General features: G+C 35.7%; 1 protein-coding gene across 1 annotated transcript in view; it reads left to right on the top strand.

Moving 5' to 3' along the window:
- LOC145674667 (uncharacterized) overlaps positions 1-26399 on the top strand; it is a 271952-nt gene that overhangs the window by 6200 nt on the left and 239353 nt on the right. The window lies entirely within an intron of this gene.

The following is a 26399-nucleotide window of genomic DNA, read 5'->3' as shown; positions in this document are numbered from 1 at the left end:
GCGTATTTCTGGAATGTCTGGGACCACCTTTACCAAACTTGGGGGACATATTACTTTCAATCTAAGAAGAAAATATTGTAGTAGTATGAAGTTACGGAAGTTTGGAAGTGTGACATGTAAAAATAATGTAAAACGACTGATCTTAGTGTTTTATCCATAATTTTCTCGTTCGTTGAGATGGATAGTGATGCAACCAATGGAGGTTACATCCAAATTCATCCCCATCTTCACAGGATGATGGCCTGCGAGAGCTAAAAATAAAATCTCAAAAAATACTTATATATTTGTCGAATTCATAGTTTTCGGGGTGAGGAAGCGTTTCTAATAACTTTGGAAGGTAATTTGTACCCACTTCAAGATGGGCTTTTTTAATAATATTAATTTCTCACCTTAAGAAGAAATTACCATTACAACTATGATATTAAGCCAACTTTCGCAATCGATGAAAAAATTATGTGGATGTATGTTTCGTCTTTTATATGAAACAAGATATGTTAAAATTAAAGATGGAGTGGGTCAGTGGGTCGGTTGGTAAGTGGGTGAAATGGGTCAAGATTTGTGAGTGGGTCAGTGGATCGTGGGTCAAAAGGAGGTGACCTACTGCGAAACACCACTCACCGTGACTCACACTGGCCCACCGGGTGTTCACCGTTTAAGTCCAAAGATATTTCGTTCAAAGCACATTTCGTCCAGAGACATTTAATCCAAAGAGATTTGGTCCAAATAACATTTCGTCCAAAGGAGAATTATTTCAAAGGACATTTCGTCCAAATTACAATTGGTCCAAAGGACATTTCGTCCAAAAGGCAATTGATCCAAAGGACATTTCGTCCAGGGATGTTTAGTTCAAAGCACATTTCGTCCAAAGAACATTTGGTCCGGTAACGTTTGGGAGTCAAGGGTTTGTTTCTATTAGAAGAGTAAAAGTGATACATATAACATTATGCCTCAGTAGCTCAGTAGCTACTTATTTCTAAAGGAAATTTGAAATAGAGATTTATTCCTCAATTTTCATTTCGTCGGAACAAATAATGCTGAGATATTCAGAAAAATGTAAACGCCTGAAAACAAGTTGGCCGAACAACAGGAGTGAGGGAAAGGTTGCAGTGTGAAGTATGTTGCTGTAATAACTGCTAACATGGCATCTAAAATTTTCATGTTGTGAATGAAATAGTTCTAAAATAAGTACCGGTTACTAAAATTAATGGAGTTTAAATTTGAGTAAGTTAAATATTAGGTATTCAAACCCATGTGTTACAAAAGTGAAAAATTATGTGCCAAGTATATTTGAAGAAATACTGAGAATAGAAAAATACACATGTGTGAAATATATTCTTAGTCCAAAGATAATACTCTTAAACAGTCACATTCTTGGCTGCAACATTGTGAAAAGTGATTGACAAATATAAGATGAAAGTTAGAACATTCCGTGTAGAATATACGTATCTTTTCAGGTTAACCACAAGTCTGGTTTCTATTCGTAGACTATTGATAGTGTGTAACTTCGGCAGACGTTTCTACATAATTAGTGAGTTGTATGACAAACCAGAATTGTTAATTGTCTTGTATTTTTATTTCAGTGTTACTCCTTATGCAAATATAGTATATAGTTTTGCTTTCATATTAATTTTCTCGGTACAGCACAGTACATTTAAGATATCCATTGCAAAGTCTCAAACCAAATACAAGATTGACATGACCATGCGGAGGCAATGTTGTCCGCAAATGAAGAGGGAGTATGCTCTTCAAAGGGTTGTTTATCATTTTGGGAGGTGAATTCCTTAACCAACGAAGCTACAACTGTATTTCTGCGAAGCTAAAACTGTATTTTTGTAAAATTAATAATGAAAGCAAAGAAAGGTGGCCATTTAGTTTTCAGGCGTTTACGTTTTTCCTGAATATCTCAGCATATATTTGTTTTATCGAAAAGAAAATTGCGGAATAAATCTCTATTTCAAAATTTCCTTTAGAAATAATAAGTACACAAGTAACACTTCCCAAGTGTAACACTCCAATTTTGATAAAAAATTGGCAGGCAGATACTACACATAAAATAAATAAATACGTGTTTTTTATTTTCTGCGGAGAAACGGTTTTAGGGGGCAAAAGCCCCCACCCAAAATATTGAAAATTGTCGCCGAAAGGCAAGAAGAAGTGGAATGAAATGTATGAAATCGTGCACAGATATTGTAGACGAAAAATGAGGGAATACGGGTTTCGTGTTTTTCTAGAAAGAAAGGTTGGGTGGGGCGCGGACCCCTCCAAATCTTTGCTCATGAAATATCAAAAGGGCTTTTAATAGTATGTCAGAAGTGCCTAAATTTACATGAAGAATTGCAACGAAACTTTGTGTATGGACAATACACAAAAATAAATGAACACGGGTTTTTCATTTTCTGCGAAAAAAGGGTTATAGGGTGCAAAAACTTCCACCCAAACTTTTGAAAGTTTACGCCCGAAAGCCAAGAAGAAGTGGGCCGAAGTGAATGAAATTGTACACAGATATTGTATTTTCCTGAAAAGAAAAAAACTTTTGAGCGGACCGAGGCGTTGAGTGGCGGAAGGTGTGGACCGAAACGAATGAAATTGTATATAGATATTGGATGCGTAAAATAAGGTATTTCGTGTTTCACAAGTGTCTGCATCTGATTTCTTAAAATTTGACAGATCAACAACAAGCACAAACAGTATAGCGTATTTTATAGCATTTCAGGAGGCACGTTTAACCCTTACAATGATTTTCCGCATAAACAAAAACACGTGTCGATTAATTTCCTGTTTGCTGTTGATGTGCCAAATTTGAAGCAAAGCGGATAGGGACACTTCAGAAACACGAAAGACCTTATTTTGCATAGGGTCTCTAAAATGTCTACCCACAATTTCATTTGCTTTGGTCCACTACTTCCTGCGCTATTACGGTAATATTTACTTTTTTCCGGAGGAGGCCTACGCCCCAACACTGTTTTTTCGCACAAACTAAAACACGTTTCGTTTATTGTTTTGTGAATTGTATCTATACGAGGTTTCGCTGCAATTCTCCATACTCTTTAAGAACCTCTGATGTATAATTATTTGCACTTTTGACATTTCGTAATCAACAGTTTAAAAGGTCCGTGATATACGCAACCGCTTTTTTTTCTTTTTTCAGGAAAATACGAAACCCAATTACCTCAATTTACGTCTACAATATCTGTGCACAATTTCGTTCACTTTGGTTCATTTCTTGTGACCTTTCAGGCCTCAAGTTTCAAACTTTTGGATAGGGGCTTTTGCTCCTAAAACCGTTCTTCCGCAGAAAATAAAAAAACGTGTTCATTTATTTATTTTGTATTGTCCCTACTCAAAGTTCCGTTGCAATTCTTCATGTTCTTTACACACACTGACATACTGTTAAAAGTACTTTTCATATTTCGTGATCAAAGGTTTGGAGGGGGTCTGTGCCTCACATAGCCATTTTTCCAGGAAAATACGAAACACGTATTCCCTCATTTTACGTCTGCAATATCTGTGCACAATTTCGTTCACTTCGGTTCACTTCTTCTTTCCTTTCGGGCGTCAACTTTCAAAATTTTGAGTAGGGGCTTTTGCCCCCCCTAAAACCACTTTTCTGCAAAAAAACACGTATTCGTTTATTTTATGTGTAGTATCTACCTGCCTAATTTTTTTTTTCAAAATTGGAGTGTTACACTTGGGATGTATTACTTGTGAGTCATAATGTTATATGCATCACTTTTACTCTTCTAATAGAAGCAAACCCTTGACCCTCAAGCGTTACCGGACCAAATATTCTTTGGACAAAATGTGCTTTGAACTAAATATCCCTGGACGAAATGTCCCTTGGACCAATTTTCTTTTGGATGAAATGTCCTTTGGATCAAATATCTTTAAGACCAATTGTGTTTTGGACGAAATGTCCTTTGGACCAATTGTCTTTTGGACCAATTGTGTTTTGGACGAAATGTCCTTTGGACCAATTGTCTTTTGAACGAAATGTCCTATGGACCAAATGTCTTTTGGACGAAATGTCCTTTGGACCAATTGTCTTTTGGACAAAATGTTCTTTGGACAAATTGCCCTTTGGACCAAATGTCCCTGGACCAAATGTGTTTGCACTAAATGTCTCTGGACGAAAATTCTTAGGACGAAATATCTTCGGACGAAACGACCCCCAACCACCCACCGCCCCATTCTGTTCAGTGCATTGTAGACAGCATCTTCTCAATACTGGTGAGCTTGTCTACGTTTTACTTTCAAGATCTCCATTTTTCTTCTTTTTTCATTTGTTTCTAATGAAAAAAGTTCAGTCATTTTTTGGATTTTGATATTTGTAAGAGTGGCAATAGCAAGAGGAGTTCAATTTTGAGATACAGCTTGTGAGCTTTTAGAGGAGCTAACTGCTGGAAAAGAAAAGAATCACCTGTAATATATGAATTATTACACCTAGTATAAAAAACTGAAAGTAACTATGCCTGCGTGATTATCACGGTCAAATTGCAAAGTCAAATGGAATGACATTTGGTATATAATCAGGTCCCAATCCCAACTGGAAAGTTATCATACTTTCATATCACTTTCATTATAACATATATCCTTAGTGGGGAGTAGGTGTCCGAATTTTTGCAAAAAACTGAGTATCTTACAAGCCGTTCAACTTAGAGAGCTGAAATTCAGTATATAACTCTTTATTAAAAATAAAAGTGTCCTGGCATTTTTAAAAACGTATTTTATGAGCGGGGAGGGATTTTATATATATTGAAAATTGGTAGTGGGTTGATTTGTAAAAATTATCGAAAACGATTGATATTAGTTGAGAAACTAATTGAGAAATGAAAACTACACTCATTTGCATTTTATACCCACTGCTTTCTATTATAATAATTGCTGAAGCTGGTGTTTTATATATGAATCATTTAGAGCATAAGGCAATCAAACAGTAAAGTTGTGAGAAAAATGGACATAACATTTGTATTCCAAGCTTAATTTCATGAGCATTTTAAATTAGTGCGGTATGCTTAATTATATGGAAAACTAGTTTTTATTTCTTTTTTCTTACGTTGGTTTACTTTATCTTGATTTGATACTTTCAAATTTCATCATGTTTTCTACTGAAATGTATATGTAAGACAAGAAAGAAATAATTATATATGATAAATTTAAATTCATCTTAATTTGGAAGATGAAAAAACATTTTACCATTGTATATCGTAAAGGTCAGACCCACCGGTATTGTAACAGAGCGGTGCTTGAGCGAGCGTTTCAAACTCCGATAAGTGAAAATTTCACAGTCTTGTTTTATTTCAAGTGTAACCTCTTTAGTCAATGGAGAGAAGGACGTGGATCATGGGTCAGAGTTGACTACGTTAGTGGGTCGGAGTTGGTCACAATGGTTCTGAGTGGTTCATAGTTGGTGGTGGGTATTCTACCATTATTCTGTATTCTACCATTAATTTCATAAATAGCAATCACCCTGTCCTTTAGCTTAAAGACACAATCGTGGAACGTAGAATTTAATATTAGTGATGTAATAAACCCATAATGGGTCGCTTCTTGTTTTACCTTGGTGTATTATACTTTTGCAATTGTAAGACAAGTGTTTACCTCTTCTGGATAGTTTCACAGTTTCACATTTGTAGAGGTGGTCACGGAGTTTTCAATGAAGGATTTATTACCATCTTGAACGCTCGCTATTTTGCACAAGTTACCATAAAGACTCGAGTCTCTTACTATATTTTATAAATTTTAGTAATACTTTTAAATGACATACTACTTAATTACCCTTGCCATTTTCAAATTTTGAGTTGCACCCCTCCTGAGACCCTCCGGGGAACCTTGGGGCAAATCTCTTTGCTCGACACGGGGTACCTTTGAAATTATAAAATACATGTTTTCCGGTGTTTACATCTGTTTCATCGTTTCAGACTTTTATTAGTGTCAACGGACTTCATGGATACCATGCTTCTTTATTCTTTTAGTTTTCACATACAAGCCCCCATGCCGTAAGCGTCAGTGGACCACAGATGCGCAACTGGCGACTTTTCGCCAAAAGTTGGTGATCCCGCAGCTACGATCCGTGGTGGACCCACTTCGGTTTTGAAAATTATATCACCAGGGGCAGAGACTCGACGAAACGCCAACGAACCACAAAATTCCTTCCCTAAAATATGTTAATCGCCCATATGCTTGATTTGTTTATATTCAGGTGAGTGTAAAAAACACTAGGGAAAAAAGTGGAAGTATCCCAAGGTGGGCGCGAACCTTCAACCTTAAGTTTACTTGCCGCATATTCTTCTGACTTCGCCACGGAAACGATGAAGAAAATCTCGCTTGTAGAAGGATAAATTATTGAGGTCTTAATTTAGCCAATCAAACAAATCCTTCTATCTCGAGTTGTGAGATAGTACTGTTAACCGTTTTGAGATTTATTGCTTTCTAGTGGGGTACTATATATGTGCAAAATTAGAGAAAATCGCCGACGCGCACCTTCGGAGCCTCTCCTCTTTAGTGCAATGTTGACCAGAGATGGTGTGGGTCAATGAAACCTTGATCCACAACATACTGACCCACCACACATCGTGACCCACGACCCACCGTGAGCCACAATGACTCAACACCTAACGTGACCCACTCTGACCCACCACCAACTATAAACAAACTCTGAACCATTGTGACCAACTCCGACTCACTAAAATACATCGTCATTAAGTTTGATCAATGATCCACGCCATCCTCTCTACTGGCTAAAGAGGTTATATTTGTAATAAACCATTTTTTTCAATAGTTAGCTACTCTAAAAACTCACAGCCTGCATCTCAAAAGCCAAGTAGTTAGTCCTATTGCCATTGTTACAACTGGAAATATCAAAATCCAAAAGAGCCTGAACTTCTCTTTTCATTACAACCATATGAAAAAAAAAAGAAGAATAATGGAGGACTTGAAAGTAAAATCTAGACAAACTTGCCAGTGTTCAGAAAATGCTATCTAGAAGACACTGAGCTAATGGGTTGGTGGGTCAATGGGTCAGTGTGAGTCACAGTGATGGTGTTTCACAGTGGGTCACGCCTTGTTGACCTACGATCCACTGACCCACTCACAAATCTTGACCCATTTGACCCACCGATCAACTCAATCTCTGATTTTACATTAACTATATCATTTAAAAGACGAAACATACATCTACACATTTTTTCTCGATTGCGAAGGCTAGCTTGATACATATACTAGTTGAGATGGTAATTCACCCTTAAGGTGAGAAATTGATACGATTAAAGAGCCCATCTTGAAGTGGTTTCAAATTACATTCCAAAGTTATTAGAAACGCTTTTGCGACCCCAGAAAACTAATACTTCGACAAATACTTAAGTAAGTTTTTACATTTTATTAATCATATGTCCAAGCCCCTCATTCTGTGAAGATGGGGATGAATTTGGATATAACGCCATTGAGTGCCTCACTACTCATCTCAACGACCTAGAAAACAATGGATAACATTCTACAATGAGTCATTTTACACTACCTTTACATGTCACTCCTCCCAACTTCCATCCCTTGAGGTATCTGATTTCCACATTATTTTTTTTTCTTCGGTTGAAAATAATATGTCTCCCATGTTAGGTAAAAGTTGCTCCAGACATTCCGGAGTTTCGCTGGAATATACACGTATACATACTTCAAACATTTAGAGCTGTGTGAGCAATGTTTTCGATGTTGCTCCTGTAAATTCAAAATCCAGGTGGCATAGTCGCTCACAAAAATATGGCATTAAATGACATTGTGTTTGTAATAGTGTCACGAACTCAAACTATGGATTTGACACTAATCTCAGTCACTTGAGACATTTTATTTTTCATCCTTTATCGCCCGCCATAATAATGGGTTTTGAATCGATTGAATTAATTTTGAGTTTAACGTCCCGTCAACAGTGAGGCTATATGAGACGTAGACCTACTAATTAACGTAGAATCCGAACTACATGAGCTCTCGCTGGGGGCCGAATCTGGGTCTCCCACGCCGAAAGCGTGTATGCTATACGCTTAACCACAAAGGAGCTTTACGATGAGAATTAAATTTGGAGTTTAACGCTTTCGGAGTTGTCATTATTAATACCTGCAACAACGAGAACTATGGATTCAACACTAATATCGATCGCTTTTACTTTATATATATCCCCTCCAACTCCCAATAGCTTACCCCGAGAGTACTTTTTTAGACTGTAAGAACTATATATAGGAAGTTCGTTAACATGATGGAACATACACACACACAACATATATATATATATATATATATATATATATATATATATATATATATATATATATATATATATATATATAAGAGGCGGAGAGAAAGGGACCATATCCATATACAAAAGGCTTGCAGATTATTGAACTGAAATCCTTTGGAAAGAAATCCTATTCTGCCTTCTTTCTGGAGTATAAATAAGTCTGTTAGACATGACTTCGTGTTCGTAAATTTCCTGTTTACATGGTTTTGTTGATCGTGAGTTTTGTGTCTGTAACGAAGATTGGAGTTTGTATAATAATTTCTGTTTATACCCGCATAGTCTCCTTACCTTTCAGAAAGTGTAAATCACTTGCTGTAATGAGAAAATTCAGAAGTAACTTCTGATGACAAATAGTTGCAAATAAATACACTACATAATTTATTCATTCTGATGATATTATTTTCTTAATTTGTATGCAACATTCATATATATCATAGAATGCCAACGTACTGTGAACCCCTGTTATATTTTAAACATAGTAATCACTATGTTCTGCAATGATTATATGTTATATATATATACAACTGACGTATTTTAATGTAATTATTTTATATAATATTTCATGCATTGCATAAAAGAAAATTTCATAAAAGCATAGAATTTCATAAAAGAAAACGTTGGCTCAGATGGGAATCGAACCCTCAACCTTACGATTTGAAATCCAACGGCGTACCATTGAGCTAACACAAGCGCTCGTCGGAGAATACTTCTAGCGATATATAGCTGTATTTAAGATAATAATTACATACATATCCACTGCAAACGTTGTTTATGTTCTACTTTGACTTTTATTTTAGTACTCAGTAGAGAATAATGTTCTATGTCTTAACTTTCACCATTCTTTTACATATGGAAAGATTCGCTTACGTATCTAAATATTCCATTAAATATGGAGAGCAAAATGACAAACAAGCATGTGCTGACATTAATACAAAGTTTCGAAATATTGTATCATTAAGTATTTCAATCAATGTTGCTTTTATATATAATTGTTAACAAGTCTTATTATATTTAAAAGAAGAAAAACACATCTGCAAGATTTTTCCCGATTGCAAAGGTTGGCTTGGAGGTTCGAATCTGGTTTACTTTTTCCCGAAGATACTCAAAGTTGAACAGCAGTAAAGAATGCGCTCAACCTTTTTGAGACAAGGTGTACATTCTAGACATGTAAAACGTTTGTTCATAAAAGGTCATTAAACTATTTAATTTGCAAAAAAAAAAAAAAAAACATCGTTTAACTATTTCTGCCGCACCCTATATATTAAAATAACATGTGACTAAACTAAGTAAAACATTTACTCCGAATAGTCTCTGCAAGTAATTTGTAGAAAATTGTCAGAAATAATGAGCATAAACTATTAGTAGTCAATTAAAAGTGTAGCAAGTGAAAGTTCCAAGCCCAAGTAGAATATTCATTCTGCTTCATTTAAATAATAAACATTTTACAAAAATAATGATCTTTTGGCTGTATCGTAAATATTTTAGTAAATAAATAAATAAAATACATATATATAATTTAATCATCGCAACTGGATAGCTGATTCCGTGGGTGAAGATAATGAATATTACTACAAACTGTTACAAATGTGGGGGCCGCAGTGGCCCAGTGGAAGCCGGTGGGTGTAGATAAGCAGCCTGAGGTGTCAGCCTGTAGTGTTGTCAACGGCTCGAGCGGCTCGGCTGACGACTCAGTCATCACCGAGCCGAATCTTGAAGTGAGCCGACCCTACACCTCAACATACCGAGCCGGTACGAGATTCATAAAAGTGATTAAATGCTAATACAATATGAAGTATATGTTCTATCAGCCTTTCCCACAATTCTACTGCTTGGGGCTGAAATCAGTCAATACCGAGGAAGTTAATTATTCGTCCCTGACTGAAAACTGTTCCGCGAAGATATCTTTAAACAAATCCCATTTTTATGGAACATAGTGAAATTGATCAAAGACAAGCGCTACAATTCGACTCAACTGACATTTGTGTGTATGTGCGGCCGTTAGCCTGTTCCACAACTATTTTTTATTGTTTTGGTTTCATTTTAATGAAAATTGGCTTATGGTTTCAACTAATAATCCTATTGTTTGGGATTTAACTCTAGCAAGAATAAGGTGTGACAGCTAAAACACTCACCCTTTGCACATACACATATAAAACAATTTGTGTTATAGGCGAAACAATTTGAAGATCATTTGATTAGACAAAATATAGCCTATTTTTACTTTAAGCCATCCGTATCATTCGAATTGGTTGCGGGTGAAATTGGCAATGGATAAGCGCGCAAAAGGGACCAAGTTCCTCTGAACTTCGAAACTTGGTTATTAAAATATTACAATAAAATATTTTTAAAAATAACTTCCACCATATTGAGTCAATTTGATTCAATATGGCGTATATTTTCTTTGGTGCTTCTCTATCATCCCTATTAAACGAAGTCAATTGGGGTGAAGAGAAAAATGAAATCAACTTTTTCAATTTTACGTTCAAAGATTATGCCCTGTAGACTAAAGGGGATGATTGAGGGATGTGAATTATGATGGTAGACTTGGTGGAATGGTTATGTGGGAGGAGACGGAAGTACGCCGGCTATCAAGAATTAGAGGTTGAATTACTTTACCCTGCCGTTTTAAAAAGATCCAGTATAACTTCTGTAGAAAGTATTTAATTTTTAAAGAATATGGTGGGAAAAAAATGAAATGAAATCTGTGAGTTTTACGTCCCACGGTTATGCCGGTTAGGCTAAATTAGACGGTGATTATGAGAAATGAATGAAATGGTGGAATGAAGAAAGAGGGAGGAAACGGGAGTACCCCGAGAAAACCCACGCATACGGTGTTTGTCCACCACAAAGTTCACTTGGCGGGAGCAGGGTTTGAACCCGCGACCCCATACACCAGAGATGAACGCTCTACCACTGAGCCACCGAAGAATATGGTGGGAATGTAATTTGGAGTTTATGAACAAACCACACTTTTAGGGGCAAAATCAGTCAAGAATGACCAATCGCCGCCTCCCAATCATGTTACTTTACAAAATTCCAAACATTATTTTGAGAGTTCCCAATTATCTCCGCTGTTTGGAATTATAATTGGTCAATAATAAAGGAGTAAATTTCATTCCTTTTGTCATGAAACAAGAAATATTTCGTGCAAATTAGAGTTTTGTGGAAGATAATGTGTTTTGTTTGAAATTACAGGCATAAAGTTATTGTTTGGAGTTGAAGTTGGAGGAAACAAAGGTGAATTAATTTCATTTCGTGAAACTGTTAACATTTTTTCTCCAAAGTCCCAAATTTTCATGAAATAGTAGGTATGTTTTCTTTCAGGCTGTAGTTAGGTCTATTGTTTATGCTGTCACGCATGAGAGATGGGGGAAATTAAGCCAATTTCAAGATTACATTTTACGATAAGTTCTGTGCTTTTGTTAAACCTGTTTTCATGAAGCAACTTTTATTTTTGAAAGTGTAAGAACTACTATTGTTGGTATTGACTGAAACTGATGAAGAGAAAGATAATGTAAATGTAAAAGTTGAAAAGAAATCGCTCGCTTCTTTAACACATAGCACAAGTAGTGGTGATAAAACGTTATTTTGTAAAGAAGAAATAAAATATATAATTCTAGCCCCAAATGTCTTTTGGGCATTAATTAGGAAAAAAATAAAATTAAAACTATTTTTTTGTAAAAACGAAATAAAATATTTAACTTTAGCTCCAGAGGTCTCTTGGACATTATTTGGGATGAAAATAAAATCAATGTTGAATTTGATGAAGAAAACGTAAGACATTTAATCCAGCTTCAAATGTCTTTTAGTTTAATTGAGAACAAAAATGAAATGTATAATTTCTTTACCATTGAACAAAAGAAGAAAAGATAAATTAAAGGCAAATATTTGGAAATGAAAGAACTCTAGTATTTTGTCTAGTCACCTTCTGCTTCTATAACGTCACCCAAACGGTTAGGTATACTAGCTACAATATTCGAGAATATAGTTGGATGTTGTTGGAAATTATTCCAGAGTTCTATTACATGTGGCTCAAGGTTTCCTTTGTTACGGTCTTGTCGACGTTCTTTCCATTCTTGAACCATTAACGCCCAAAGATGTTCTATGGGGTTAAGGTCTGGCGATCGAGGATTCCATTCTATACATATTAGCTCTGGATGATCTTCCAACCATGCTTAAGTTTGCCTCGAGGTATGAACACCAGTGTTGTTTTGCATAAACACGAATTCCTCTTGTTCTGGAAATTGTTCGTGTAGAGACGGAAGCAGTGTATTCTCCAATACTTGGATAGAAGTCGCACTTGTCATTCGTCCAGGAACAGAAACGATCTCGCCCGAACCTTCAGCTGTCAAATAGCCCCAAACATGAGCTGAAATTCGTCTTGAATGTTCGGTGCGAATGACATGTTGTGGAAGACCCGCGCGAATGACATGTGTCCCGCGTGGCCTGTATAATATCATTCTCACTTGCACATCAGAGAGGAACACCTTCTTATCAGACCAGATGACGAGATCCCAATAGGCTTGTGGAAAGCTCACGTTCTTCTTAGCCCATTCTGAACGCCTTTACTTGTGGTAATCTGTCAAAATAGTTCTCATAGCTGGTTGTGAGCTATGAGGTAAACCGTTGCCTTACTGTCTTGTGTAAACATCCAGTGTTCAACAGCTTTGTCTCTCAACACAGACCGATGACGCAAAGGATGGTTACGTACTTCTTCAACGAGAGCTTCATCTTGAGTCTCTGATGTTGCCCGCGGTCTTCCACTTCTGGGTCTTGACTTAGTCCATTATCTGTTTCCCTGCTCCCTATGACGATCCAGTCACTTTCTCACGGTTCTAGGATCACACCCAAACTTTTTAGCAATGAGAGACAATTTCTCACCATTAGCAGCACGGCCAATAATCTCGCCTTTTTGAGCGGCAGTTAACTCCAAAGCGCCTTTAGTTCTAGGCATTTTTGCTGACACTAGAATCACAAACGAAATACTCCACTGGATGTATGAATGTGAGGGCTTGTGTTAAGGATCAGAATAATATTATATGTTGATTTATTTATTGATGCATGTTCTCTGTGGGTATTATTAATTTTATTTTTGTAAAGAAGCAAGTTACTACCCGCAAATATAAATATAATTCTAGCTATACTCCTTTTTCTATTTTTGACAAAATAATATGACGAGTGTGGATCTTTTTATTTGTTTTTGGGTGTGAGACTGTTGACCAGGGTGAAAAAATCATGATTTTTTTAAAATATAATTTTTGTTGAATTTTTTACTTAAATCGATTTTTTATTTAAATCAAAACTTTCCTCTCGTATGATACAAGTCGCGAACTGCAGAAAAAACATTAGGAATTAATATTAAATGTTAATTATGTCATTTTGGTGGATGTATTGGGATTTAATTTTGAATTAATCCCCAGTCGTTTACATATTTCAATCCCAAACAATGTGTCTCAAGCACTAAGGAAAAAACTTACAGCAACGTTTATCAATATGACACTTTTCTTTTCGCGAAAGTTACTGATGTTTGGCAGGGGCATATTTTTTTTTTTCAATCGAAACTAGCTAGCCGCACGAAATACATATAAAGTCCCCTCTATGGCGTATGGAACCCGGAGGATTAATTCCACGTTCACAAAAGCATTCCCTGACTTCTATCCTTAGCCAACTGGATCCAGTTTTTACTTTGTATTCTTATATCTGCGAAATCCATCTAAAAGTTGTCCTCGAATCTGCGCCTAGGTCTTCCTAATGGTCGTTTTCCGATTGGTTTTCCAGTTAAGACTTTGAAAGCGATCTTACTTTTTTCCATCCTGGCTACATGACCTGCCCACCAGAGTCTCCTAGACTTGATGACCCTAACAATGTTTGGTAAACCGTATAAATTATGTAGTTCCTCGTTATGAAGTTTCCGCCTTCCCCATTCCCGTTACTTTTGGGTCCGAATATTCGTCTGAGGATCTTGTTCTCAAATACTTTCAGTCTATGCTCTTCCCTCATAGCAAGCGACCATGTTTCGCAAGCATATAGAACAACGGGCATGATTATCGTTTTCTATATTTTAAGCTTCAAATTTCTCGACAGAATTTGCGACGACAAGAGATTTTGAATTAAATAATAACACGAATCCCCTGCTTTTATTCGACATTTTATTTTTTCGTGAATATCGTTTTCGGCTGTTAATATTGATCTTGGATATTTGAAAGTATTCACTTTATTAAAAGTATTATTCGATATTTTAACGCATCCAAAATTTGCCGTATTACGATCCCAAATAACTTCTATGTATTTAGTACATAAATTTCGACTGAAGTTTTAAAATCTATTATTTTTTTATTTTTTTTTCGCAGAGGGGATCGAGCTTTCCTAAATACGACCCTATTGAATAAAAATAAGCAAATAGACGTGGACACAAAAATAACTTTCGTCTTAAATTTTCATGATGATTTCTCCGATGGAATAGTTTTGACGATTTAAAAACCCTGTGTTAGAAAGAGAAGAAAGCAGGATTCACCCGTTACCCGTTCAAAACGGGATTTTCTCTAATCATCCTCTGCATGATACTCGTTTTCATATTGTGCTTACATAATTTGAGTCTCATTGTATTTGATTATTATCTTCCATAATCGAAATAACAGAACAGAAACGGGGTTTTCTTATTTTCACTTTAGATTAATTTATTTCGGATTTTGATTTAAACCAACGACTTTTGTTCAAAACATCAACTGATTTAAATCTTGAATAAAATCGTGATTTAAATCAGACTGATTTAAATCAATCCACCCTGCTGTTGACCCAATGAAATTTTCTTCAGTAGTAAGCAACTACTTATTCAATGAGTCATCACTAAACGCTATAGGCAAAGAAAGGCAAAGCAATATCGCCTGAATGTCGTTTGAAATGCGTGTCTTGTCTTTGGTTTACCTGTGAAGTGAAGGCAGTTTGTTTCTTCTACTAAGTTCTGACACATTTTGTCAATGAAATATTGATCTGTCTGTGAAAACAAAGAGAGGAAAGAAAAAAATATGAGCTATCCGCGTCAGTCTATTAGATCTTTAAGCATGTTGGAAAAATAAACCATGTCCTATATTTAACCAATATATGGTTAACAAACTAGCGTTATTATCATTAAAGGCCGTATGTGTTCTGTAACCTTGTATTATACCTGGAAAAGTTCGTGTTAGATCCAAAGGAAATGTAACATTTTATGATTATGCAACGATAAATGAAAAAGGGAAGTACACTCTGTCTTAGTGTTCGGTGCGGAAGACCTGGGTTCGATTTCCAGTGTGAGTTTATCTGGTTTAGGACAACACGTTAGGCTGTAGGCCCATGTCTCATATAGTCTCGTTGCTGCAAATTAAGATAAACTTCTAGCCATCCAACCCATCAGTCTTAGAGTACATAAGATTATGAGAAAGTGATTGGTGTGATCCGTGATGCGTTGCAATTAGAAAAGCACAATGAGAATCACAATGCTGGATATAAAAGTTCATCTCTCGCTGAAGCATCGTGATTTATAATTAAATTTCAGATTTTTATCATCTAAAAATTGGGCCTATGGGATCCTAATATAAGCTTGGCAAAGTAGTTAAATATATTCTAAAACTCATGAAATAAAATCAACAATTAACTTAAAGTTATTGACTGACTATAACTGTAAACCCGGGGTTTAAAAAGAAATATGTAAAAATAATTGTACACATAGTTGCATTCGTCTGGATTTTCAAAGCACGTTTTCACTGTTCACATCAGTTTAAAAAATATCAACCAACTAATTACAATTTCCATTCTCCACACGAGAAGAATAAGTGTACGAAAATGTTATTTGGGAAGTATTTAAGCCCCTTTCCTCCCACCAGAAAAAAAGCGAATGATAAAAGCTATCCCAGTCAAATCCACGTGTTAACTACGTATGTTCAGAATTCATTGTAAACAGTTAAATTACTTCCTTGCTTTGACCATTTAATTAGGATCTTGTAGCAATTACCCCCGTTCCCCACCCCATACATACTACACGAAAAATTTATTGAAAAAAACGTGTTATGAACGATTTTAAAAAATAGAAAAATTTCCTTCGGCCGGGTTTGAACTCACGCCAAAAGTAATTCTTGTTACCAGCCTACAACGCTAGCGCGCACGACCACGGGGACCGATAGCAACAAGTATATGATTTCTGTTATATTCATAGGTATATGCTACGTAGCAAGATACGGATAACGCCAACCAGAATCGTGTATTTAGTTACTACTTCCGGGAGTACTCTCCCGAGCAAGATCTCAACAACCTAGTCCAAGCTAGAGGTTAACTGTGTCAATAAAATTCATTTCAAACGGTTCATGAAATGCATTTTCGTTATGATAGACAACTCATTTTTCATTTATATACTATGTAGATATACGTTAATAGTATTCTTACTTTCTTTTTTATTTAAGTTATTTATTGATATAAAAATGATGTATTTACTTTAATATTTAACAATATCATACAAATTTATCGTGCGTACGACGACGTGTCGTCGTCCCCAGGTCTGTTCCGGTCATGCCGGGATACGAGTGTGATTGCTTCCAGGTCACGAAATTCGTAACCAATTATGACTGCTTCAAAATACCAGTATAATAATAGGGTATGTTCTAACCCCAACGGGTAGGAACTGACTGTGGTTAGATTTTTTTCCTAAAAACGGAGCTCGATTCTCAGTAGAAGCCTATGGTTTCGGATCCCACGTTAAGCTGTAAGTCCATGTCTCATACAGCCTAGCTGGTGAATGGGACGCTAAAGTAAAAGCAACTACTACAACTAATAAGACATTCCACAAAGAGCTCTGCAGACCGTTTTCTTCACAATAAATATTTTTTTTCATATCAAACAGAGCAACCATAAATGTATAATTACAAGCATTCTATTAAAATTTTCCGAAGTATTCAGAAACCTAAGAAAACAAAAAAAATATATATATATTTGATGTATGAACTTCTACCAAACATAAGTTCTAGCAAGCGAAGTAGGCTACTTTTAGCATTATTCAATTTGATCAGTTGCTACATTTGCTAATTAAAAGTTGACGTTAAATTTTCTCCCTGAAATATACGCAAAGGATAAAATACTTTTTGATCAACGATCCGGCTTTAGACTGGTTGATTTATATAAAAAGAGTGAGTTTGTAACGACATATTACAACCATGGGATTCAATCTTGTGTTGCATTATTCAAGGTTTAAAGTTCTTAACATATTTCAGATTCTACCGAGAATCAAATTCAATGTGTATATTTCAAGGTGAAGTGTCCATATCTGTTCAAGAAACTTGTATTTCAGAATATTTGTCATATTATTTTCGATATGTTAGGTATATATATGATAATGAAATGTAATCTCATAGTGACAATTTGAACAATAATCTCTGTTTTGTTAAGGACTAAAATATGAGAATTTTATATAAAAACGAAAAAAACAAAATTAGTGATATTTAGTTCCAGAAATAGGGATGATGTTAGTCAGTGTGCTGATCACACACAAAACAGCTGAAATCCATTTCCTTGACCATTTTCAATTTATTTTGAGATGTAATCTTATTCATAGTTTTTTAACAGTCAAATCTAGAAGTTTTACCCTTTAAAAATTCTACTTCATTTTTTCGCTTGACAAGAAGAAAATAAATAAATACTTGCAGAATACCTGATCAATAATAAAATAAAAAGGAAATAATAGCGACACGAAGATTCGAACACGGGTAGCGGAAATGGGAAGTCTGCACGGACCCAATGAGCTACGGAATAAGGTACACGAATCATCTACGCTAAAAATATATGGCAATAATCGTAAGCTTCACGCTGTGAAAGAACTTTTTTCCTTTTATTAAGTTTTACGATAATTCTGTAGTGTATTGGGTGAACTGGAAAGAGATAGATCATGCAGTTATCGATTTGGTTAGGGATTCAGCTGTAAAAACTTTTAAAACATTTAATTAAATCGCGATATGGTAGCAAGGAATGTGTAGCGATTTCATTCTAATAGTAATGGGGAAAAGACAGTAGCCCACGGAAAACATGCATTTTCTTATGTGACAGGGAATACATCACTTGGTAGCAAGGGCATAGCCAGGATTTGATTTCAGGAGGACCGCTGGCTAAATGTTCATTTGGGATGTGTCCGGGGGTTCACCCCGGGAAAGTTTAAATAAAACCGCAATCTTAGGCCTTATATTAACAACTTCTACAACTGTCGGGCGTTCCAAACCTCCTGGCTACGCCCCTGCTTGGTAGCATCCACTGTTCCTGATCATAATCAGTCTGTTTACTTCCACTTTCAGCCATAATTTTATTCTTCCAAGCCAAGAAGAATGCCTCCGTTCTAAGCATTTGGCGCTCTTAAAAGTAAAATTATGGTATAATTAAATGTGTGATTTTGCCATTTGAATGTAGATTTATGTCCCTTACTGACCAAAAGAAATCTTATGGGCGCAATCTGCTTCCTAAGCCCCGCGTGTGTGCTTCTCCCTATTCCCAATAGAAAAATTAATTTAGGTATTTTCTGCAAAACTATTCGCTAGATATAGAATTTCATACTCAGTACTTCTGTTTACTTGGTACGGGAATTCATAGAATTGGAAATAATTCGTTTGTATAAGTATAATTATGCAGAACATCGATGAATAAATGTTTTGTGTTGCTAAAAGTGTATGCAAATTTTTAGGAAATTTTCTAGAGAGGTGGAAAATATTCTTCACAGGCTGGGACAACAGTAATTAAGTTAGTACCAAGAAAAGAAAAACTAGAGACGGGGAATTTCTCTAGTTTCCCCTTACAAATAAATCACTGGTCGTAACGTACGTTTTTTCCTGACGTATGACTGTCTGTCATCCTGTGTGTCTCCGTGGATGAGTGAGCTAAGGCTTGGGTTGATAATCATGGGGTTGAGGGTTCGAGTCCGGTTGTTGAAAGTTGGTATTTTTGTCCATTGTTCGTTCCCCATATCTTAAGATGTTTCTCTCCCTCCCTAATCATCTGATGCTCTCAACTGAGTTCTCCACTTGAATTCAACAATTGATAATGGGATGCTCTCAGGTTCGGGTGAGCTTTTACATGTCTACTTACAAAATCAAAATTTTCGACAAAATATGGATGCTATCCGATCATTTTGTCTCCAATTCTGAATTTGCACATGTGAGTGTTTTTCTCCTTCATCATATTTGCATCTCCCGTTCTCCTATGTTATCAATTATGACATGAGATGACTTGGGAGCAAGATTTCAAATCATAAAAGCGCTATACCGCCCTCGCTAAGCATTTGATTAAAAGTATATGTTATCATACTGTAGGAGGAGAGCATTCGCTCTTCCTAACCCCCCTCCGCTGAAGTGACAGAATATTTATTCAGGTTCTGCAAAGTCATTTCAGATCAAACGACTTAAAGAGAGTTAATTCCAAAAGCAACAGGATTGGACTTTCATTTTTTGTTTCAATTTGTCGTCTCAAATAGGACAAATATCAAGTAATATGTTTGCCTTAAGAACTACACGTCTAAGATTTATTTTATTTTGGAGAAATGATACTGTAGACATTAGTGGGAATTTCGCCCAAGTGTACGGGAATTTTCAGCTCCTTGCGATTATGCCACCCGCCTTCCTTAATAGCTAATTTATTTGCATACTCCCCAGCAAATGCTTCGGACTCAGTTGCTGGAGCACCTTAGCCGTAAATCTCCACATGGCAGTACCATCCAGAAGTGTCCCCCGCTGTACAATACAGCCGCATGTTATGAATGAATGTCAAGTCCGGAAATTATGACGCTGGAGTTTTTACTTTTTAAACTTCTTCGTCATTTAAATGATACGTGTAATTGTCTTTCAATGATTTGTATCACGAATTAATATAGTTATTCTCTTATAACTGATGAACCACTTCTCCAATTTACACCGTTTTTTAAATAACACTCACCAAACATTCACACACACTACAGTACCACACATTGCACACGAAACACACTTTTTTCTTAAACTCCCGAGCTCCTTTTCAGGAGCAAAACAAATGTACTTCCTCTCGTTTCTCGATCCAATACTCAAGTCCAATACAAATTACCGGAAATATTGTGAAATCCATTAGTAAAATAAGAGTATTTTCTTTTGTTGTTCAGTTTGTTTACTTAGATATTATATCTGACCCGTGCGAAGTGCCGGCATTTCAGCAAGTTTTAAAATAAAGAAAAGAATAAAACAATACGCAAAGACAAATGTTATTTCTCTAAATAAACATTACCAGTAATAACGAACACACAGCTGAGCTTCTAACTTGCTGCTCTGATCTTCTAACTCGACTTGGAACTTTGGCCAAAAAATTCTTAAGAACCATTGTGTTCTATAGTTCCTAACGGACTTGAACCTATGTCCACGCGCACGAAGACGTAAGCAAATATTTTTGTACCGCTGCACAGAAGGTTATTCGACACTAAGATGCGTAGTACTGCTTCCGACTTTTATGTATAGATAAGATGGATTCTCGTGCCGCAAGTACTGTTGGCGGATAACACCATGTGAGTGTATTTTCTGGAAACAGAAGAGAAAATGAGACAACTATCTAATCTTGAAAGAATGTTCGCCAGACTATCTCCGGATAACGGATCTGTACGTGTTACTGCATGTATAGAAGAATATTGATATTGTTATTCATAAAATTGACACCTCAGTGAATATGAACATTTATTATTATTATTTTAAGCATATTTTTGAACTTTCATAACGAAATTACTGCATAGTATGTTATTACTTCTGTAATTTTTCCTGGACCGTATGTTATTCCGTTTGTTAGTGGTCATCAATTCATCTCCAGCTCGCCGAATGAATGACTTTTCTCGTGCCATTTGGTTTGAACAACGTTACAAGAAGAAGACAGTTCGTTCCAAAGAACAGAACTGAACTTATTAATATTTCGGTTTTAGTTCTAGCTGGCAGGATAATGTAGGGGTACAGTACTGGACTTACGATTTGTATAGGTACAAAATAGGTTGAAATGCTCTTCAAGCCAAAGGTTATATTTTTCACAAAGTGAATCGTGAAGAATCGAAGAGGGGCTTCTCATACTAAACAACCAATCCGTTAGAATGTGTAAGCAAAAATCTGTAGCAGGAGAGAGACAATTTAAGAATGTTGACTGGGAGAGGGTAAATCATAACTATGGAACTACTAGTACAATTCGAAACACTTAATTCATCTGTAGAATCCACTTTTCATATTATTGTTCTTAGAAAGAACCACTATACGATTTGCTAAACATGTTCCAGGTGAGGAAGCGTTGGTGTATTGGTGTCTTGCCAGACTTCCAAAATAAATATCTCGGTTCGAATCCCCGTCAGGCAGTATAACTTCTTCCCATAAAATATTGGATACCAACAGAGATTCAGACGTGTTTGGAGAAGTTGCAAGTGTAATCCGATTATACAAGGTGTGCGTTTTTCATCATACATCGTTATGATAATTAGTTTTCATATTTATATTTGTCGCACTTTTTTTTCTATCTATAATCATTTCTTCAATTTTCCTTCTTACATCTTTGACTTCTCTCTCTCTTTCTCTCTCTCTCTCTCTCTCTCTCTCTCTCTTTTTCTGACACACTCTCTCTATGTCACACAGACACCAGAACACACACACTGACACAAACACACACTTTATATCAAGGAAATATTTAAAATATATTTTTTCCTTGGGCAATAAAATACCAATCATTCATTTTTCTTTCTCATTCTTTCTTTATTTTTATGTTTGTATTATTGATCTGGAATGGGAGATATGATCGTCCCTAACTTCTAGGTTTATTATGATGTATTTCGGATGATAATATTTAGTGAACACTACCGAATTTTAAATGAACCACTTAAAAACAAAGCATGTGTTAAACTTTAGGCATGATAATAGCCATGTCTTGGAACTCTATACTATCACTGAAAATTGAGTATTTAATTTGACGACAAGTTTTCACGTTGAAAGTGATTTAATGAATTTTTCAAGCGTAGTCTATATATTAGAATAGTTCTGAAAAATAGAAAAAAAGTGTTATTTCTATATTACTGTTACGTTTCTGGAAATAAAATTTTATAATGTTAGGTTCTTTTCTTAATACTTTTAAATCCAATATGTTTACCTGTGCTCCTTGTTCTTTTCTTCTTCTGTCCCATATCTTCTCTCTCTGTCTTACTTCTGTACATTTAATATATATCAATTGGTTTCAATTTTTCATTGAAATGTGTTTGTTTCTCCCTACATCGACTTGTGAACCTTGTTTCGTCTCATTTTTATTCTTTAGCTTATTGATACTTATGCGTGTATATTTTGAAATTAGAATTGTGCTTATCTCGTTGATGACTTAAGTATGATAGAAAGGAAAGGAGGGGAGAAAAGCGATTATGGTATAAGAAGTTGTGTATTCAGTGGACAAGTTGCACGGCTTAGCTGTCACATTTTGTATGCAGAGTGTGTAAGTTCACTAACTCAACACGAACAACAACAACAACAAAAAAAAAAAAAAAAAAAAAAACGGAAGTGTTTTCGTAATAAAGAAATGGCAACATGAAGTTTGAAATATCTTTTAACAAGCTCTCGAGACTTGAGAGTCGAAAAATTTACAGTTTCGTGTACCAATTACTTCAAAAGCCACGTAGCCAAAATTAGCCCTTAATAGTTTTTTTTTATTTTTAAAAAAGTGACAATCACAACAAGATGCAGAAGTCCTTTAGTCTATGTCTCTCATTTATTTTTCTATTAGCATTGTGTCTCTCAGTCTGTGGCAAAATTACTGATTGAAAAAAAAAAAACAATGAATTATGATTATTTTGTAGAACATTCCACTTTAATATCACAGGAATTTCATTTTCCAGTTTGCTTAGTTGTGAAAAAATGTACAGTATGTTGGTCTACTATGTAAAATATGTATATTGTCCTTAAATTGTGATGAAAATCACAAACAGAAATAAAAGGTAAACATATAGTAATAGTTTTCTATTAGGGGCAAAGTATAACTACATCATTTTATTAATTTTTTGTCTTAAATTATTTGTTCAAGTTCACCTGCTTACCCTCAACGTAGGGTACAGAAACGGAAGAATATATTTAGATTTTGATTGTTCATTCCAGTATATTCCACCCTTTATTTCTCCGATCTGGGCTTATGGGATATGTCGCAATATTTATACTGTTGATATTGATATTGGCATATATCAACATTCGATATCGCAAATATATCGACAAAGATGTACCAAGATCCTACATTTTCGATATCGGTATTCGGGTTTGGCGGGCTGACTTGCGATGGATGAAGAAATAAGACTTACCTTTGACAATAATGTTTTCTAATGACAATTTCTTTATTACCACAAATCGCAATCCGTTTGGAATTAGCATTATTATATACTGTAATTTCTTAGCCGTATTTACTTTTGTTCCCGAAGAAAGAAACCATAAATCACCTGCCAGAAGCAAGTGCTTCAAAGTTTGACGTAGAATTTATCATAAGAAGAATGTTGTCCCTGTCTCTCAGAGATTTCCATCTCTTTGACCTTTTGTACCGCTCATTGACAAAAAGTGCACACATCACCGCTATATGCAAACATGCTCGTGGCCAGAGTCAGAGACTTTAAAAGGGGAACGAGTTGTTGTTGTTGTTGTTCTTCTTCTTCTTACTATTATTATTATAACAAATGAGTTTACAACTAGTGCCCCATCTTGCATGGGAGGTCCGCAAGTCTGCTACACCACTGGTGCCCTTTATTTTGTGTTTATCTCTCTTTGCGTTTCGTTTGGATGTTTGTTTTGTGCCTTTATTGTTTTATATTAAACCTTTACACTACGTGACTTCTTTTTTAATAGATTTTGTTTGAAGAAGGTGAGAAACTACTTTCCTCTTATATCTATTTCTTACCAGTTACCTTGATTTAACTGCTTAAGGTACGATCGTTATTTTGTAACTTTCTATGTCATCCATTTCACTCACGATAAGAAAACTATCATTCTTAACAATTTATTGCAACTCTTATTTGCAGTTTGCCACACATATATATATTTCTAACGAAATTCATTTTTAGTCCAACGCCTCTCTAATTCTCAACTACACCAACGACCCTGCTTTTTTTTTGGTTTGAATACTATTGCAGGAAATCTTTATGAGCGAATAACTCTCCTGGGCCGTTAGGTATTTCTTAATGAGATAAAGATATGAAAGTCACTATGAAGGTACCTTACAACGGCTTGAATGCGAAATTTTAGAAAATTGATACGGTAATTTTTTCGTTGCCAAAAGTTGTCCTTACAATCAGAAATCGGGAACGATTCCGTTATCCAACAAATGATGTGCATAGTGATAGTTGTAGCAGTCGTCCGAGTGGTCGAGCGGATGCTCTCCTCGCTGATCCAGTGGCTAACAGGTGCGAGTTTTGTGCATGAGATCACGGGTTAGATTCCCGGTAGGAGATCCCTTGGAATTTTAACTGTCCTCGATGTTTCTGTGTTTGTGTCCCTGTCGGTCTACGTTAATAGGGAAACAAGCTAAGCTCACTGAGAAAAATCCGTGATCCGGACCGCTGTATATTGTACAAATGTACGGGAGCCTTATGTTTATGACAAAAATCAATATTTAGCATACCAGATCCATATGCTACATACGAACTGACCTCTTTTACTCTTATATGTTACACCATGTCGTTGCAGAATATCTGACATCTATGATCTTCCATACATTACATAGGTAAACGTACGTTACGTACTTCAGATATAACTTGCATACGTCCATATGTATGTGAGATCCTGACCGCCTATATACAGTTGTTTCGTTTGCATAAAAAAGTACGTTTATTCGGAACACTTACACGAAAAGTACTATAAAATATACTTTTTCAGTTATACGTTCAGTTTACGTTATTTTTAAGTATGCAATAAAACAAGTGAAACCTAATAATAAGTAGCTATGCAAGTTAATGAGGCACGTAAGGTGAATTAGTTAACTTAAAAATAAGTTGGCTAAGGCGCGTACATACTGCCGTTAATTCCGTGGTTGGAAACCCAGACAAGGGATGCTAATATTTTTTTTTCAGCAAATATTTTTCCTTTATTACATTCACTGATATTAAATAGATATTGAAACTAAATTGGTAAGTAGGAGAATGTAGAGGTGGGAATATTTAGAATTAATGAAGTTTTCCAAGAAATGAGAAATCGAATTGTCCAACTTTTATATGAGATACGTTTGTATACGGATATAATTAAGTTTACAAGCTATTTAAAAGGTGTATGTCATTGGACATATAACCCGAGGCAGTATTAAACTGCGCAACATGCGCGTCATGTAATGAACTCCATAATTTCGCAATGTGGAAGGGTATAGAATAACTAAGTATGTTGAAACACCTGCTATGTATAATGATGCAGCATCGAGAATTCAGCATCAAGAGTTTGGGACCTTGTTGATACTCTTTGTATTTAGGTAATGAAAATGTGATGTTAGCGATCGTAATTTTGTAACTCAGATAAATGAATTTGAATCCCGTTCGGACATAACTCCCTTGACAGACATTTAATAGAATAAATTCTTCCCGCTGGTCTTGCGGCTAGCATGTGAATCTTTGTTCTACAGGTTCTTGGGTTCGATTTCCGTTGGGAGAGCCCTTGGAAACTAATGTTGCATCTAACAAATTATGACTCCCTTAAACATGTACAATTCCAAATTTAAATCTAGGAATATGCCACGATTGAGAATCCCATCATACGATATTGCTATGGTGAACTACAAAAAGAAATGAAGTCTGAAAAAAAAACACCAGAGGTGCCAAAAGTGCAGCCAAGTTCGTCAGCCTGAAAAAGTATTTAGATGATTATGGATGAGCCAAGTTCCTTGCCACTGCATCTGAAACGAACACTGGAACTTGGCGCGAGGTGTCAAGGAGAGTGATGATAAGGAGCCTTAGGGATGGTGGTGCCAGTGGTGGATTTGGTGCACACTACCAATCTTAGGAATATCATATTCGGTAAGGCGCTAAGACACATATGCAGTATAGTGCTGTAAGGTTGATACTTCGAAAACCAGACAAGGAAAACTTATAATCCTCTACGAGATGTCAAGGAAAATGATATTGAGG

This window comes from Thermobia domestica, chromosome 17 (assembly GCF_964235325.1).
Source record: "Thermobia domestica chromosome 17, izTheDome1.hap1.1, whole genome shotgun sequence".
In the NCBI taxonomy this organism is placed as follows: domain Eukaryota; kingdom Metazoa; phylum Arthropoda; class Insecta; order Zygentoma; family Lepismatidae; genus Thermobia; species Thermobia domestica.
Note: the sequence above shows the minus strand (reverse complement) of the source record. Positions and strands in the feature narration are given on the sequence as shown.